The following is a 19,850-nucleotide window of genomic DNA, read 5'->3' on the forward strand; positions in this document are numbered from 1 at the left end:
GACTGGACTGGATACACGCACCACTGGTTTGGTGCGGGGAGCAGGTACGGGGCGTACCGGGCTGGCGACATGCACCACTGGTTTGGTGCGGGGAGCAGGTACGGGCCGGACTGGACTGGATACACGCACCACTGGTTTGGTGCAGGGAGCAGGTACGGGCCGTACTGGACTGGATACGCGCCCCACTGGTTTGGTGCGGGGAGCAGGTACGGGGCGTACCGGGCTGGCGACACGCACCACTGGTTTGGTGCGAGGAGCTGGCACAGGCCGTACCGCACTGGAGGTCTGGAGCGTAGAGCTGGCCCAACCCGTCCTGGCTGGAAGCCCACTTCCGCACGGTACATGCGTGGCATTAGCACAGGACGCACTGTCAAATACAAATACTAGAATCCAACATAGAAATACAATAACATAGATCTCAAACTGAACTCACACCCAACCAACAAGAGTTCTCTAGGTCAGGGCGTGACAAGGTTGTAATGCAACAAAATAGGAAAAATGCCAAGGGGGATGAATACTTTTGCAAGGCACTGTAGTTGACCCTGCATAACAACCAGAATAGTTCCACAGTACTTAGTTACTACAAACAAACTATTAATGGGTAATTTCCGCTTTCCTACCTGGTTGTTGGCATCTTATTTCGCTGTTGTTTCTTGGTACTTTCCAGACATTACCCTCTTATTTCATCACTGTAAACTAAAGTGCTACCAAAGTGTTTTTCTAAATGTTTTAGAATTTCATTCAATGTATTCTGCCACAAAATAACTAAGCAATGTTACCAGCAATCAACCATCCCAGAGCTGCAACTCTAGATAAGATAAGTACGTTTCTCCAACTATAGGCTACCCCATAGTCAATTCAGTTGCAATTTTACTACTGGTCTTAATTTAGGGTACTAAATTAACAGAACGCCTGTGTTAACTGAGGTCATGAACTGCGTTTTGCACATATGGGAATCAGGGGGCTGCTGGATATAGATAGTATACATTACAGACTAAATGATTTAAGAGCACTGCATTTACATGAAATTATGAGGTGTCAAGGTTTCTCTGGACGACCATCCATTTGGGCGATGTGAAACGAGGCATTACAGAAATAACTGTGGAGGAATTAGAACAGACAGAGCGAGAGAGAGAGAATGAAAGAGGGAGAGAGAGAGAGAGAGAGAGAGAGAGAGAGAGAGAGAGAGAGAGAGAGAGAGAGAGAGAGAGAGAGGAGCAGCTGGTTGGAGAAGCCAGTCTACCTCTGGGAACTGACTTGGAGAGACTTTCAATGGATGTCAACCTACTTAGTTGGGAGAGAAGATGGAGAATCTACTGCTCTGTACTTCTCACTCAGGATATTGTCACAAACTGCTCTTACATGTAGCCAGGCCTACAGAACATAAGGATAAGTGCTAAAACATGGTACAAACACTTACAGCAAAGCTGCAAAGATTAATGAAATAAAACCTATAAAGAATACTTTTGTAGATGTGTATTTTCATTGGCTTTGTTCATGTGCTATTTGTGTATGACTGGCTGGTAGCTAGTTGGTCGCAGAGCCTCGAGAAACAGTGGCTTCACACATTTGCCCGTCACTCCTGCCATCCTTAGCTTCTTCCTGACCTTTTGTTTTTGCCTGAAGTCAATGGTACAAAGTATGGCAGAATGTGGTCATCATGGCTTTTGCCTCACATAAAACAATGTCCTTTTCAAACAGCGGCAAAAAAACATTTACATATTTACCATTATGATCTTGTGTTGACTTCTGTGTGTTAAGTGGGCCTCGGATTCTTAGCTGGGTTGATTAGTTTATCAAGACAGGCTTTAAAGCTTACTGAGTGCATTGAACACTACACTATTTGTCCTGCTTGAGTGAATTGTTCATACAATAAACATAACACCAAAGTGGAAGGATATTTACTGGTAAGGAATGACACATAGGGTTTCAGACTGCCTACTCGATCCACAGTGTTCAGTTGAAGCCCAAATAGCATAGAGAGAAATGTTATTCAGTAAAGATGACAGAGACCATATTTCCTGTCCTTTACTGCCACCATGAACCCTTCTCCTTAAAAATCCCTCTCAACTTTGAGGTTTGAGTGTTGAGCCATCCATGCCTGTCAATACATTGTCATCTCTCACCCCTCTCTCATAAAACCACAGGCTTAAAATGGAACCTGAATATTTGCATTCCAATTATCATAACTGTAAGAAAGTGGAACAAGTAGCTTTGAAAGTCATCCAGAGCAAAGCGCATACAACTAGCAGTGAAAAGAAAGGGGGAGGAAGAAAAACACTTTGCCATATTTCCCGGTTTGGATACATTGCTTGAATCACTGGGGTATTTCTTATATGAGCTTACGACTTCACACTGTGTGGAAAATCCCCTTGCTGCCTGGGTCCTTCGGCATTTATGTCACTTTTAATCACATTCCCTTCAGATATTCAATTCCTCTGATCAAAGACACAGAGACTTTAAGTTAACATGTCAACAAAGACAGAGTTTCAGGACATATTCTCCTGCTTTTCACATGGGCAAGCACACGGGCGAACGGGTGAGCTGGTTTGATGTTTGTTTAGGGTGGGTGGGGGAAAAGACAAGAAGGTACTGTCCTCACCATGTATGCAGAGGAGCAGAGAAGAAAAAGCCCTGCCGCTTTCGCATCAATGTGCAAATGAAGTGCTGCGCTTTTGTTCGAGCAATCTGGATAAGAGCTTTTCACAATTTATTGCGAGGGCCTCCCTTTAGCACATGCAGACTAGAAGCATGAGTTCAATGACGTTTTTCAAAAACACTTGAGTTTTAATGTATGATAAGTGTGCGCATGTCACTGTGTGGTGGATGATAAAAGACAGAGATAATCAACTACTAAATATCCACCTGAATAAATTGCTTAAAAATCCCTCACCAAGAATAACAGAGAGAGATGGGTTAGTGAAACCATCAATAGAATATAGGCAACACCTCTCAACCATGTCTGAGAAACTATGTGGTCTTATGTGAAAGGGTCATAATGCATGGTGAATGGAAAGAGAAAGATGCTATTAGTAGTCAAAGCTGTATTACTCTTGATACTGTATATACTAGACCAAAATATCTACAATAAGCTCATTTTATTACATCATAATTATCACATCATGGAAAGCGCTTAATAATTTATAAAATGGTGCCAGAATGGTAGAATGCCACCGTAGGATGACATTTGTTTTCACCCTGTTGTTGTCTGCTGGCATTTTACTGTAGCCTTTTCTTTTGCAGCGCCATCTTGCCATGGAAAGTCGGAGCATGTCCATGCCTGCAGAGTCTCCCAGTGGGGTACAACACTGTAAGAGCTACGTTTCTCAATCAGTGTGCACAGTCTGGCAGCATGAGACCGGTGAATCACCAAGCTGTCTCTATGCAAAACAATGGCTGGAGCTGTAGGAATATCAGTCGGTTTATGAACTATAGATTAATTATAAATAAACTACAGTATAGAGGATGTGCTTTGAAGAAACATTTGCAGTGGAAAATATCACTGTCATGTCATTGGACTGAAGTCTCAAGCCAAGAGTTACCCAGGTAGAACTGAATAGGTGTATCCTGCCTTATAATCCAGAGTGAAATCACTGAAGTGCAATGCTGCATTTTTAGATTATCTCACCTAAAAAGACAGAATTTGACTCTCTTAGAATTTGATTCTCATTCATATGCATGTCATAGTGAGGGTACCACATACCTCCATCCGTTGTCATTTGAGTAGTCTCTCTAAGCCTTGTCCATGAATGAGTTTGAGCTCTCTGACATAAATCTGAGTTTACTTTGAGATGAGAATAGCCACCATTATAGCACTGATGATACAATTCTAACATATGCACCCCTTGTAGCATCTTTAATGATTGTTACCTACATAATGAAGCCCTATAAGTGAACAAACATAATTAGCATTATTAGGCAGCCTTTATGGGGAGTGAACAGGTGAAATTATTCAGCTCTTTGTTTATGAGGTATAGGTGTGTGCTAATTAGATAGGAGAATAAAGTTCATTAAGTATGATCTAAATATTGTCCCGGTATTGTTTTAGGCGATGAAGTGCAAAGTAAGGTATAAAGTCGGTTTGCATGTCTTGCATTAAAAGGTAATTTTTTTGGTGTGTAACTGTTTCTATGTACTGTATGTAGCTAATACAGTTTCTCAGCAGATAGGCAGTCAAGTCTATTTTCAAATATATATATATATATTTTTAACTAGTTAGAACAAAGTGCTGTTTTAATAGCCTTTGGGGAAGGAATCAGTACTTAGGATACTGTACCTATGATTTCATGAGCTGTAGCTAGGTGTGCTGGGAATGGTCTGAGCGTGTGCGTAGGACCTAATTACAGGGCAAGCATTGCCTCTGAATGAAATACTACTCCCAGAGGCAAGCGCCATCCTGTCCTACATTACATATTCTGAAATATCACAACTGTAAATCTGGCATCCACTCAGTACAAACTTTTACAGCTCGAATGTAGACATGGAGGAAGAGTATTCAAAAGAAAGTTGTGGAACCAATTAAAATAGTTTCAATAGCCTGGTATTATTACTAATCTTTAAAAAGGTTTTTGTGTCCTCGTTCATTTTCCTCATGTGTATACGAGACAAGGAACTTAATTTATAAAGAAGACGAAATCCCACATGGGGAGGCCTAATGAAAAAAATATCAAAAGATGATTTAATATTCACCCACATTATTAAATACAATGCTGATCGTGAGCAAACAGCATATTTACACAAATCCTTTCAGGGCATTGGATCACTGTTAAGCTCATATTACCATGAGCAGTCCCACATAGGCACCACTCTGCGGTCTCACTGTGGACTTATTACTGTTTATTCCTTTTTTATTTGAACTCTAATTCAGCATTACTAAAACAGCATGGAGCTGGTTACTAGACCCTGTGTTTCTAAGGCATGTGGCTAATGTACTGTACGCAGATCTTTCCCCTGATGGCTCAACATGACTCTGAAGAGCACTGTACGGTCCACAGTCGACTAGAGAATGTTAGTGACCAAACAACATAACTTTGTTCAATGAAGTTGCAGTGAAATACAAAATACAACAGAGTCTCTAGTGGCATGCCTCAGGGTTGAGAAAATACTGACCTTGGCTCCGTAAGTCTTAAGTTACTGTACCCAAGAGCTAAGAGTATTCTGAAAGAATGCAGACCGAGTCTAGCTGATTGAGGGAATGGAGGAAGCATTTTCAGCAGAAGCAGCTAGCAAACCCCCAACGCCCCACCACCAACTCTACCTGACCCAAACTCCTCTGGGTAGTTAACCCTACTCCTTTAGAGTCCCCTGCACTAAATGTTGCTCCCCATTGCGGCTACCCTGTGTACATTATAAAGCCTCTCGCTAAGTCCTGTCTCAGGCCATTACAGTGTGGTTCCTCATTGCACAGGCAACCACTTTTTTCCATTATTAATCTTAACTTTAGGGAAACTAGCTAGAGGTGTTTTTTTGTCATATTTAGTTTCCATTTTATTCTAGAAAATAGTATCTGTCTGCACAGGCACACAGTTTTAAAAGGCTCTGAGGAGAAATTGCTTTAAAGAATGGAACCTGCTGAAACTCAATGCAGACATCACTGAGGTCTAGCTGAGCTAAAAAAGACCATCTCAATTCAATTGCATTTTCCCCCGGATTTATGCTTAAAATAGAACGGATCCACTGTGTCAAGGAAGTGAGTCAACACACCATGAATAGCTTTATTTAAGTCCAAAGTGTACAAAGATCACCCATCAAAAGAGACTAAAATACTGACCCAATAGTTGGATTTAAATAATTTTTATATGGTTTCATTTAATACTGTAACTTGGGACGAATAAACACAAAGATTTAGTTTCATTCCAATTCCACTTACAATTTCAACTTTTAAATTAAAAAGGGAGGCCAAAGCTACCCTTACTGAAAAAAATAAATAGGCTTCTGGCAAACAGTTGTGGCAAATCTTTGGCCAATTTGCCCTCAAATTTTTGTCAAGCTCATATTTGCTCATATTTTCACATCCAAATTAGTTTTGTGGCAAACTGTTTTGGCAAATTTACTGCAACTTGTGAACTTCTAGCAAACAATTCTGGGAAACTTGTGGTGAACATACAGCTGTTGCAAATGTGCTACAAACTCATTATGAATATGCTAATTCGATCAGGTGTATTAACAACATTGAAATGAGGTATAGTATCTACATAAACCAAATCTCATATAACTTTAAATGAACTTGCTTCTCACAGAGAACTAAACTAAATATACTAAATGTACTAAATGTACTAAACAACATGTATTCAATTCAAAATCCAATGCAACTTGAAATCATCAGCAGGTTAATGAAGAAAAAACAACTGAATATTTCCCAAACAACATTTACATGAGAAAAATGTAAACACTATGGGGATGTTGACCTTAGCATGTTTAAATGGCCAATTACAGAATTGACATGATAAGTAAGCAATGAGCTTCCAGCCAATGGATGTTTAAAATATATATTTTTTGTTTTTTTATAATTAAAACTAAATCAAACCAAGTTTAGAACTATTGTCTTTGGAGATTACATTTGACATTTTAGTCATTTAGCAGACGCTCTTATCCAGAGCGACTTACAGTTAGTGCATACATTATTTTTTATTTTTCATACCCCCCGTGGGAAGCGAACCCACAACCCTGGCATTGCAAACGCCATGCTCTACCAACTGAGCTACATCCCCGCCGGCCATTCCCTCCCCTACCCTGGACGACGCTGGGACAATTGTGCGCCGCCCCATGGGTCTCCCGGTCGCAGCCGGCTACGACAGAGCCTGGATTCGAACCAGGATCTCTAGTGGCACAGCTAGCACTGCGATGCAGTGCCTTAGACCACTGCGATGGCGGCAATGTGGAAGTCCTTCGTCCAAAGTTTGTTGAATGCATGCACAAATACAATCAGAAAACAAAAAACTAAAACAACATTAGAATACTGAAAACAATTAAAGAAAAAAATATATATCATATGACATCTTAAACTGATCAACTAATTATCATCTTCAATCTAGACTGGGGACTTCATCGTTAAGTGCCAGTTGTCTACTAGTTGTCTTTTCTTCCTGACTCAGGTGTGTAAGGCTTGGGTGGAAGACAAGCAACATAAAATTGAGTCATGCCTGATATGACAATTCATATTATTTTTCCTGAATGAATTATTGTTAACTTACATCTCAAAGCCATGCATGAAAGAATCCTTGACCTGGTGCACACATATTTCTTCCACACTGTTATGATTAATCAGAAAGCAATTTACTACACACCTTGCACTTGCGTACAACCAAATCAAAACATGGGGTAGGTACAATTCCAAAATGATTTTACACATGGCAAGGCCCACATAGTATTTGGTTTCCATTCGACGTAAACTCAGGTGGTATTTGTATGAAAAGAGAGAATCTTCCAGTCTCCTTTAAAGACTACATTATGAGATGAGGTATATCATGTTTGATTCAAGTAACACAGGTTTGCCTGAAGTACTTTGCGGAACAACAACTGAGAATACATGTTTTGAAATATCTGAAGAAAGCACGCATTTGATAAAAGACATTCAACTTAACTTCAAATATCCCTATTTGATCTGATACTTGAAGAAAATATTAAGATAGATTGGATTAAGTGTTCATAGATTGAAAAGAAAATGGATCTTTAATATTCTAGCACTTAGGCCTACTGTAAACCCTGAGAGGAATTGATTAAGTTGAAAGATTCTGCTTTCAAAGACATGGCTTCAACATCGAAATAAAGGGAATGTATCTGGTTTGAAGCGTAGCTAATGCTATAGCAAAGTATAAAAACACATAACTACTTATCCATATCTGATTGTAATACACTGTCATATTTGGCCACGACAGGTTTTCTTCATTGTCCCTGGTGAAATCCCAGTAATTACAGACAATTGCCTACTGTATCCATGTTCTCTGTTGTCCCTATGGCCATATTTCATCTAATAGAATGAAACACAATCAAAGACAAGTCTTAAAAACAATACAAGTTACTGTTTGAACTTAGGTTCTGGTGTTGTTGTTTTTTCACCTATCGGGAATCAATTAATAAATGACCTTGTTGTAAGAAGAGTGAACGAAATTCAGAAAAACGTTTTTAATAAAGCAACATCTCTGAAAGTGAGCAAGACGTGACATGCATACATTTTCATGTGTTAATAAACTCCCGATCTGGCTCCAACTAATTAATAGTAGAAGTGAGTGGAGAGGGAGATGGTCTTTCTAAGGGCTGAGCAGTCATCCCTGGGGAAACTAATTTACCTATTGTAGTGGATCGAGAGCTGCCTGCTGCCTGTTGTTAGACAACCTCAAGCCTTAAAAAGCCATAAACAACAGCTAGAGTCAGGAATGGACCTCCCGCTACTCTTTCATGTCCTCTATTGTACCTCATTTACGTCATTTAGCAGACGCTCTTATCCAGAGTGACTTACAGGAGCAATTAGGGTTAAGTGCCTTGCTTAAGGGCACATCGACAGATTTTTCACCTAATCGGCTCGGGGATTAGAACCAGCGACCTTTCGGTTACTGGCACAACGCTCTTAACCACTAAGCTACCTGCCGCCCATATGTTTACAGCTGCGAAAATCCTCTCGATTCCCCTCCATTTTGTGTTGCGCTAATTTAAAAAAGACATATGGTACAGCCAATGTGCTGCTTGATGAATTAATTGAGACACAGTGTTATCTTTTTAATGCTGTCTTTCTTAAAACATTTTGAATTCAAATGTCATCTTAGGCAATACTGTGATTTCAGAGAGCAATTCCTCTGAAATCATTAGGGATCTTCAGATGACTGAGATGAGCATGAAATCACAGATGAGAGACCATGATTATTTGACATGAAACTAATTGCACTTTGTCTTTTCAGGTAATGAGGTAAGATTAGGTTAGAGCTATATGCACAGGTGGTTGCTAAATAAAAGCATATGGTGGAGCATATAATTAATTTCACTTTAAACATTTCAGGCAAACGTGATGTTTGATTTAATTGATTGAGCTATAATACCCTGTCGGGCCCATGTAATTTCTGCTGGTGTGCTTTCTTGCCTGTTAAATGGAAGAGCCAGGAAGATTCTGGATTGGGAAACACACATTAGTACACTGGTGCCTGGATATCTGTCAGGTTGTATTGCCCTGTTCACTACCCTCAACCCCTATCTACCAGTTAGCACTGTGCTCCTAATGCTGTTAAATGAGGCAGCAGTGTGTGTGTGTGTGTGTGTGTGTGTGTGTGTGTGTATGTGTGTGTGTGTACTACATACATTTTCCATTTGCATTCATGCTTAAACTGCTTGGACAGTTATTTGGCAAAACATGTAGGCCTATGTGTGCGTGCGTGCACGTCTGTGCCTGTGTGGGTTCTTATATTATTCCACTCATATCATCTAGAAATTGCCTGGACAGTCATTTGGCTCATGCCTGGATTCCATTTATTATCTTGGGTAGAGGGGGCATGAGCGGAGGGCCTCAGGACTATAGCAAAATCAATTGCCTAGAAATGACATCTGCCAGGATCTGCCTTTGGAGCGCTCCTAGGTACCATAAATGAAATCACATGTCCTAATTGTGTGCTGATTTATTCACTTGTCTGAGTGCATCATGGCAGGACAAGCTGCCCCTGAGCCCTCTCCGACTGGTCATACATAACACATTTATTTACCCTCTCCCCTATTTACAGCACCACTGGGGATATTCTTCCCCCTTCACCCCACATTTAATTAATTCAGAAGTTTTGTGGCAGAATGTAAAATGAAATAGCTGCAGAGACAACTGTCACTTGGTTCAAGTAAGATAAATAAGTAAGCGCCCATAGTGGTTAGGGTGTATTTTTGCATTTCGCCAACATCCAACAGAAATATATATTTTTTTATTATTCTGTTTCTGTTAGGGTACTTTTTCTGTTTTCTCGCTGATTGAGTGTCACAGGCGAGGCTGCCAGCTTTGTGGTGTGACGTGGAGACCGGCATGGCGATTGCATGCAAACAGCCTCAGCTTTGTGCAGGATGCTTTGAAAGTGCAACATATACTGAACCAAAATATAAACGCAACATGTAAAGTGTTGGTCCCATGTTTCATGAGCTGAAATAAAAGATCCCAGAAATGTTTCATATGCACAAAAAGCTTATTTCTGTCAAATTTTGTGCACAAATTTGTTTACATCCCTGTTAGTGAGCATTTCTCTTTTGCCAAGATAATCCATCCACCTGACAGGTGTGGCATATCAAGAAGCTGATCCAACAGAATGATCATTACACAGGTGCACCTTGTGCTGGGACAGTAAAAGGCCACTCTAAAATGTGCAGTTTTGTCACACACAATGCCACTGATGTCTCAAGTTTTGAGGGAGCGTGCAATTGGCATGTTGACTGCAGGAATGTCCACCAGAGCTGTTGCCAGATAATTTAATGTTCATTTCTCTGCCATAAGCAGCATCCAACATCATTTTAGCAAATTTGGCAGTACGTACAACTGGCCTCACAACCACAGACTATGTGTATGGCGTTGTGTGGGTGAGCGGTTTGCTAATGTCAACGTTGTGAACAGAGTGCCCCATGGTGGCGGTGGGGTGATGGTATGGGCAGGCATAAACTATGGACAACGAACACAATTGCATTTTATTGATAGCAATTTTAATGCACAGAAATACTGTGACGAGATCCTGAGGCCCATTGTGAGGCCCATTTCTTTTGAGGTATCTGTGACCAAGAGATGCATATGTGTATTCCCAGTCATGTGAAATCCATAGAATAGGGACTAATGGATTTATTTCAATTGACTGATTTCCTCATATCAAATCAAATCAAATCCAATTTTATTTGTCACATGTGCCAAATACAACAAGTGTAGACCTTACCGTGAAATGCTTACTTACAAGCCCTTAACCAACAATGCAGTTCAAGAAATAGAGTTAAGAAAATATTTACAAAATAAAGTAAAGTTAAAAAAAAAGTAACACAATAAAATTACATAACAATAACGAGGCTATATACAGGGGGTACCGGTACCGAGTCAATGTGCGGGGGTTACAGGTTAGCAGTTCATATGAACTGTAACTCAGTAAAGTCTTTGAAATTGTTGCATGTTGCATTTATATTTTTGCTCAGTGTAATTTCCACCCTATACTTCCGGCCCCTTAGATCTTCAATGAGAAGCCACCTATTGTCCATAGTGATACTTCCACCGCAGGACTAGAAGGGTAACAGCCTACTGAAACTTTAACCCAGTCCATCTCTAAATAAAACATTAAACAATACCTACTAAAGTGGCTCTGAGACGGAAAATATAAAACATTGATAAAGCTCGGCGGGTCACACCAGGAAATGTATCTAAGCCGTGAGGTCATACCTTTCAGGGGGGTACAAACATGGCTCTGATGAGGAGAGCAGACATTTCACAAGATAAATAAAGAGAGAAGGGAGAGAGCTAGGGAGAGATAGAAAGATGGAGCGAGAGGGATAGATTCATGGGGTGAGAAATGTACAGTATCATGACCAGGAAGTAGAGAGGAAGAGGGGTTTTAGAATGATACAGAGGAAGATGGTGGAAGGAACTCAGAGCAGTGGAGGCTGGTGGGAGGAGCTATAGGAGGACGGGCTCATTCTAATGGCTGGAATGAAATAAATGGAACGTTATCAAACATCGCACATATGTAAACCACATTTGACTCCGTTCCATGAATTCCATTCCAGCCATAACAATGAGCCTGTCCTCCTATAGCTCCTCCCACCAGCCTCCACTGACTCAAAGATAGAGAAATGGACCATGTGGAAACTGGAGACACAGAAGGAGTGTGTGTGTGTGTGCGTGTGTTTGTGTGTGTGTGTGTTAGAGACTTATTTTAGTGGAGGGAACGGCTCTGCATTTTCCAGCTCATTAGGAATCCCTTTCCTGTTTTAGACCATTTGATAGCAGCATTAATCTAGTGCTACACTGGGCTTATTCTCCCTATTTATGGTTATTTCATGAAGATTATTCCAGTCAACCATGTAAATGTATGCTTTTTCTGGCTATTGTGTATTCCAAAATTTGCAGCACACCTTTTGTTAAGCACACCGGCATGCACTGAATTAAATAGCAGTGTCTACAAAGCCCAAAACACTGAGAATCATGAATGAATGCAAGTTACACAAACACTACTTGGGAGTACAGTGGGGGAAAAAGTATATAGTCAGCCACCAATTGTGCAAGTTCTCCCACTTAAAAAGATGAGAGAGGCCTGTAATTTTCATCATAGGTACACGTCAACTATGACAGACAAATTGAGAAAAAAAATTCCAGAAAATCACATTGTAGGATTTTTTATGAATTTATTTGCAAATTATGGTGCCAAATAAGTATTTGGTCAATAACAAAAGTTTCTCAATACTTTGTTATATACCCTTTGTTGGCAATGACACAGGTCAAACGTTTTCTGTAAGTCTTCACAAGGTTTTCACACACTGTTGCTGGTATTTTGCCCCATTCCTCCATGCAGATCTCCTCTAGAGCAGTGATGTTTTGGGGCTGTCGCTGGGCAACATGGACTTTCAACTCCCTCCAAAGATTTTCTATGGGGTTGAGATCTGGAGACTGGCTAGGCCACTCCAGGACCTTGAAATGCTTCTTACGAAGCCACTCCTTCGTTGCCCGGGCGGTGTGTTTGGGATCATTGTCATGCTGAAAGACCCAGCCACGTTTCATCTTCAATGCCCTTGCTGATGGAAGGAGGTTTTCACTCAAAATCTCACGATACATGGCCCCATTCATTCTTTCCTTTACACGGATCAGTTGTCCTGGTCCCTTTGCAGAAAAACAGCCCCAAAGCATGATGTTTCCACCCCCATGCTTCACAGTAGGTATGGTGTTCTTTGGATGCAACTCAGCATTCTTTGTCCTCCAAACACGACGAGTTGAGTTTCTACCAAAAGTTCTATTTTGGTTTCATCTGACCATATGACATTCTCCCAATCCTCTTCTGGATCATCCAAATGCACTCTAGCAAACTTCAGACGGGCCTGGACATGTACTGGCTTAAGCAGGGGGGACACGTCTCGCACTGCAGGATTTGAGTCCCTGGCGGCGTAGTGTGTTACTGATGGTAGGCTTTGTTACTTTGGTCCCAGCTCTCTGCAGGTCATTCACTAGGTCCCCCCCGTGTGGTTCTGGGATTTTTGCTCACCGTTCTTGTGATCATTTTGACCCCACGGGGTGAGATCTTGCGTGGAGCCCCAGATCGAGGGAGATTATCAGTGGTCTTGTATGTCTTCCATTTCCTAATAATTGCTCCCACAGTTGATTTCTTCAAACCAACCTGCTTACCTATTGCAGATTCAGTCTTCCCAGCCTGGTGCATGTCTACAATTTTGTTTCTGGTGTCCTTTGACAGCTCTTTGGTCTTGGCCATAGTGGAGTTTGGAGTGTGACTGTTTGAGGTTGTGGACAGGTGTCTTTTATACTGATAACAAGTTCAAACAGGTGCCATTAATACAGGTAACGAGTGGAGGACAGAGGAGCCTCTTAAAGAAGAAGTTACAGGTCTGTGAGAGCCAGAAATCTTGCTTGTTTGTAGGTGACCAAATACTTATTTTCCACCATAATTTGCAAATAAATGCATTAAAAATCTTACAATGTGATTTTCTGGATTTTCTTTTCTCATTTTGTCTGTCATAGTTGACGTGTACCTATGATGACAATTACAGGCCTCTCTCATCTTTTTATGTGGGAGAACTGGCACAATTGGTGGCTGACTAAATACTTTTTTTCCCCACTGTATGTGTGATTTTTCTGTGCACTTTAACAACAAGAGAGCTGTGTCAGGCCAGTGCATCTCACCCTTAGGTTAGGTAATCCTCAGAGAACCATCAAGCTCTTTGCAGTGTCAAGACTGAACTCACATCATTAAACACTACAAGGACTTTGTCCAAGTTCATAAGCAAGGGTTCCAAAAGCAGCACTGTGATCAGTTTGGCAGACTGCTGTCCTCTATATCTTACTTTTTATTGGCAACGTGTGATGAGGCAGAGTCACTCTGCTTTGAAAAGAGCTTGCCCTTCATTGGATCCACTTGGCATTTACAGTATGTCAGTAGTGTTTAAGTTGTCTCAGTCTTTTTCTCTTACAGTGTATGCAGTATTTTGAAATCAGTTGTATTCATGGACTGTGGAATGTTATTGGGGCCTTGGTAGATATTTCATCCAGCCCAGCAAGAGTCACAAAAGGCCACGTGAGGACAACCAATTCACAAATCAGTAGACTCATTCAGAGAGCTAAGGACTGTTACAAAGATTAGATCACAGGTCATTTCTCTTTGAAAGGTTGCTGATATTTAAGTGCCCTCTAGACGTGAAAATTAATTAACTTGCTAGGCTGAATAAACATCACAAAACTAATTATCATGATTAGTTTGGGAAAATAATAAAAAATATTTGCCTCACAGTCTTGTCTAACACTGTACAGCTGTTGATGATGATGCCCAATGGTAGAAAAAGCCTTCCATGTATTTCACAGACCCAGATGGTCTTTGTGGAGAATTATGTGGGCTTGACAAAGGACATTTGCCCCTGGTTGTCTGCATCATTCTCTGTCATCTGACATTTAGACCTGACTTGGGGTGGTTGCAGGTGGTTATTTTACTTAGCATGGTCAAGCATGACTAGCCAAAAAACATATTAGAATATTTGGTTTGGTACTTGTATATCTATATCTGGTAGACACCAGAAGTTAAATATTATGGACTATGGAATATTTTCATTGTATCCACCTTCTATGGTCACATATGTACTGTTTTTGTAAATGTGGGGCTTTGTTATCCCACCTAAAGAGTAGACATGCATCAGACTGTTTTCGTTGGGTGGAGGGCAGTATTTGTCATTTCATGTGCATACTGTTCACACAAATAGAAAGTAAGCAAAGATCACAACACACAGGCTTGTGGTTAAAAACTAGCAATTGAAATTCAGGTCCTGCCATTTAACAACAGTTGGCCATTCTCCCATAAAATTGGGAGTGCATATTTGTGTTGTGTTTTTTTAACATTTTGTTTCTCCCTCTACCGCCTGCCTTCCATGTGATGAATCTCAATTATGGCAAGGTCACCTCTCATTCTGTTGATCTCTCTGTTGTTTTATTGGAACTGGCAGTACTTCCACACTATCATGGTGCAGTTATTGACAGCCAGAATAATTTCCAAACAAGAGTGACAAAAATGTGGTAAAATTACAGCCTCTCCTCTAATTCTGGGTGACAGAATTGGTACAGCCACACTTCATATTCCAGTTAATGGCCTAATCATAATCTCTGGGCGCTCTCTGGAGATGTATTCGTATATGTTGTTCATACCCCATGTCTGTCTTTATATTTGCATTTCTGTGATGCAATTGCTTATGATCCAGGGAGGCCTTCAACGCGTTGCCACAGAAATAATAAGCATGGAAAACTTTACTATTACCATATAATGAATAGTGTTTAGGAGCTTGGAATGAGGAGAAGAGAATATCTAAACAGGCATTATGATATGCAAATATGTATCCTTGTATTTTCACATTACATTTTTCCTCATAATGTAACATTTAGCTGTGTTATTTGGTGTGTGTATATATATATATATATATATATATATATATATATATGAAATACTAATAAACTTTTACCTTGACAGAACATTGATAGACTCTTTCTGATATATCGTTCATTACCTATTGACGATCATACCGTATCTCAATTCTATCTACTGTACATCTACTGTCAGTTTTACAAACAAATGTATGACTGTGTGGCATTATGCAAGTTACAGAGTGGTGGCACAACTAAGTGACGATATCTGTCATGTGTATTTCATGTGGGTGCTGACACTTTGAATTGTACTTCTAGTGCAACATCTGTTGCTTGATAAAAACAGAAACGGTTTGGCTCACAATTGACAGTGACATGTGGTTAAGCGTGAGTACTTAGCGTGTAAAGCTAACAGATAGGCTCTTGATGTGTCGCTGAGGTAATACATTTACTAAGCAATGGCCGTTTACTTCAGCGAAGCACAGATGTATTTTATTTACCCCTACTTTGTCGCCTATACACATCATCTGAATGCTGTCTCACTGAAGGGGTTTTGTCACGTTAAGGGCAACAGACAGAGACATGCAGACGAGTTGGATGTTGAGTGGTGAATGTGGCTTGGAAGGGGACTTGGCTCGCACAGGGATGGATTATACTGTCTTTTCAGATCTTCACAATGGGCAGGTTTGGGTCTGGACTCTAGCCCTAACATAGAGCATAGAGCCACACTGTGCTGCAGTGCTGGGATTCCCAGACATCCCCACATTCAATGGAACACACAAAGGGCTGCATGAAACGTCATTCTGGTACCACAACCCACCTGGAATTGTCTGATAAATGATATAAAATAATAAAGCAACCCCTCCTCCCCAGACATAGCAGTATACTTAGTATACATGCTATGAATATTAGCACATTGTAATTCACATTGAAAATGACCATCAGATTTAAAGAAGCATGTTTCAGTGAGTACACCGAGTACTGTGTGGCCCTATTTACATTTACGTCATTTAGCAGACGCTCTTACCCAGAGCGACTTAAAGTTAGTGCATACATTATTCTTTTTTATTTTCATACTGGCCCCCCGTGGGAATCGAACCCACAACCCTGGCGTTGCAAACGCCATGCTCTACCAACTGAGCTACCTCCCTATATACATACCATATCTGAACATTATTTTCCATATAATTAAATGGATTTATAATCTGTTTAGGATTAATAGGTCAACTAATGATGCAAAAAAATGGGATTTGGCAAAACCAAAAAGGATTAATTACTTTTCTCACTTTGCAAGGTGACGGTAATTACTTTCATCAACTGGAACAAAAAAGTAATTGGCATACACTTAATTAAAGGTTACGGCTTTGACTAAATTGTGAAAGACAATACAATTAAAAGTCCCATTATTCAATCAAGATATACCTGGAATAATTGGTATGTTGTCCTCTTGAGGAATTTGTAAATGTGGGGTTTTGAAGGGTGGTTAGTGTTTGTAAACATGTCCAGGCAAGGTTATTCCAGACCAAGCATTGATTGGGTGAATAGAGCTCTGTGGCCATGGGCACTTTAAAAAGTCAAATATGGCATGATGTCAACAATGTTTGATCTAATAACATTTGTGTTGATATTATTCACACAGCAAAATACAGACCCATGACAATGACAAAATGGCAATGGAGAGAGAGAATGGCCATGATGACTGTCCGTGAATACAAAAAGTCAAGTTTAGGCAGAAATCAATGATAGAAAAAAGGTGGTAAATATTGCAAGCTAAACTGAAGAAAAGAGCCTTACACTTAGATCAATGCACATTTTGGAAAGCTTCTGGTCAGAGTAGCCTTCGCCCGTGCATAGACAAACACAATGAAAGGCTGTATAAGTAGTGACAGTGAGTCAGTAAGTCACGCCAACTTTCATTGTCGACGCTCTGACAAAAACTTTCACTGGAATCTATATGCAGGAATCAGACAATATCAAATCAGTTTCTCATATCAAAGTCAAGTGGCCATGATTTCTATATGGAGGTCAAACTAAATCATACTACAAAATCAAAGCTCAAATTGCTTTCCATCACTCAACTTCTTCCATCTATCATCATCCGATGATTGCTTGCTCCTTCAATCTGTCCTTCTCTCCCATCTTTTCTTCCCATGATGCAGTGAACCATGTGCTCCTCCACTCTAGTAGACATGCCTGGATCTCTTCCCAGGTGTTGCAACAACTTCGAAATTTGACGTTTGAGAAACATTGATGAACGTCTAATTCTGACGTGAGACTGTGCGAGCTAGTTGTTCATATCTCCCATGATGTACAGTAAGAAGGAGGTATAAATTACCCACAACAAGGGGACAAAAGAGTTCCCAGAACTGAAAGAAACTGAAGTTGACTATGTCTTACAGAATTGTTTCATTATGTGACAATGTTCTATTGCAGGGCTGCCCTACCCTCTTCCTGGAGATTTAACGTCCTGTGGGTTTTCAGTTCAAACCTAATTTAACACACCTGATTCTACTTATTAGCTGCTCAACGAGACCTTAACTAGCTGAATCAGATGTGCTAAATTAGGGTTGGACTGAACCTACAGGACAGTAGATTTCCAGGAAGAGGGTTGGGCAGCCTTGCTCTATTGTAACAATTACATAAAACAGTAATAGTATTTACTGTCTGACAGTTAAAGTTCTCTCTTGTGCCTCAACACAAAAGTGTACATTGACGCCAATAAAAATTATATTGACTCCACATTAAAATTGTATTTCACCTCGTGTATCTTTTCCAACAGTAGGCATCTATTGTTCAGCCCTCTCCATGTATTTATTGCCTGCTTTTCTATCCATGGTCCATGCTTACATAAGTCCAATTACACTGGCCTGGACCTCAAATGTAATGTAACCCAATCATTTATTGATAATTTCGCACATGCATTTTTAATTTGTTAAATGAGTTTAGGCATCAATGTTTTTCCCCCCAAATTTGAGATCATATTTTCCATTATTGATAAATGTTTAAACTGGTTTCAATTCATTCACTCACTTTGACTTTATTTTCTGATTTGAATTTGTAAATTAACCACATCTGGTTTAAATGTCTGTACATACAGTGGCTTGCGAAAGTATTCACCCCCTTGGCATTTTTCCTATTTTGCTGCCTTAAAACCTAGAATTAAAATGGATTTTTTGAGGGGGTTTGTATCATTTGATTTACACAACATGCCTACCACTTTGAAGATGCAAAATATGTTTTATTAAGACAAAAAAACAGAACTTGAGCATGCATAACTATTCAATACTATGTAGAGCCACCTTTTGCAGCAATTACAGCTGCAAGTCTCTTGGGGTATCTCTATAAGCTTGGCACATCTAGCCACTGGGATTTTTGCCCATTCTTCAAGGCAAAACTGCTCCAGCTCCTTCAAGTTGGATGGGTTCCGCTGGTGTACAGCAATCTTTATGTCATACCACAGATTCTCAATTGGATTGAGGTCTGGGCTTTGACTAGGCCATTCCAATACATTTAAATATTACCCCTTAAACCACTCGAGTGTTGCTTTAGCAGTATGCTTAGGGTCATTGTCCTGATGGAAGGTGAACCTCCATCCCAGTCTCAAATCTATGGAAGACTGAAACAGGTTTCCCTCAAGAATTTCCCTGTATTTAGTGCCATCCATCATTCCTTCAATTCTGACCAGTTTCCCAGTCCCTGCCGATGAAAAACATCCCCACAGCATGATGCTGCCACCACCATGCTTCACTGTGGGGATGGTGTTCTCGGGGTGATGAGAGGTGTTGGGTTTGCGCCAGACATAGCATTTTTCTTGATGGTCAAAAAGCTCAATTTTAGTCTCATCTGACCAGAGTACCTTCTTCCATATGTTTGGGGAGTATCCCACATGCCTTTTGGTGAACACCAAACTTGTTTGCTTAATTCTTTCTTGAAGCAATGGCTTTTTTCTGGCCACTCTTCCGTAAAGCCAAGCTCTGTGGAGTGTACGGCTTAAAGTGGTCCTATGGACAGATACTCCAATCTCCGCTGTGGAGCTTTGCAGCTCCTTCAGGGTTATCTTTGGTCTCTTTGTTGCCTCTCTGATTAATGCCCTCCTTGCCTGATCCATGAGTTTTGGTGGGCGGCCCTCTCTTGGCAGGTTTGTTGTGGTGCCATATTCTTTAAAAAAATGTATAATGGATTTAATGGTGCTCCGTGGGATGTTCAAAGTTTCTGATATTTTTTTATAACCCAACCCTGATCTGTACTTCTCCACAGCTTTGTCCCTGACCTGTTTGGAGAGCTCCTTGGTCTT

Source organism: Coregonus clupeaformis, chromosome 15, assembly GCF_020615455.1.
Source record: "Coregonus clupeaformis isolate EN_2021a chromosome 15, ASM2061545v1, whole genome shotgun sequence".
Classification (NCBI taxonomy): domain Eukaryota; kingdom Metazoa; phylum Chordata; class Actinopteri; order Salmoniformes; family Salmonidae; genus Coregonus; species Coregonus clupeaformis.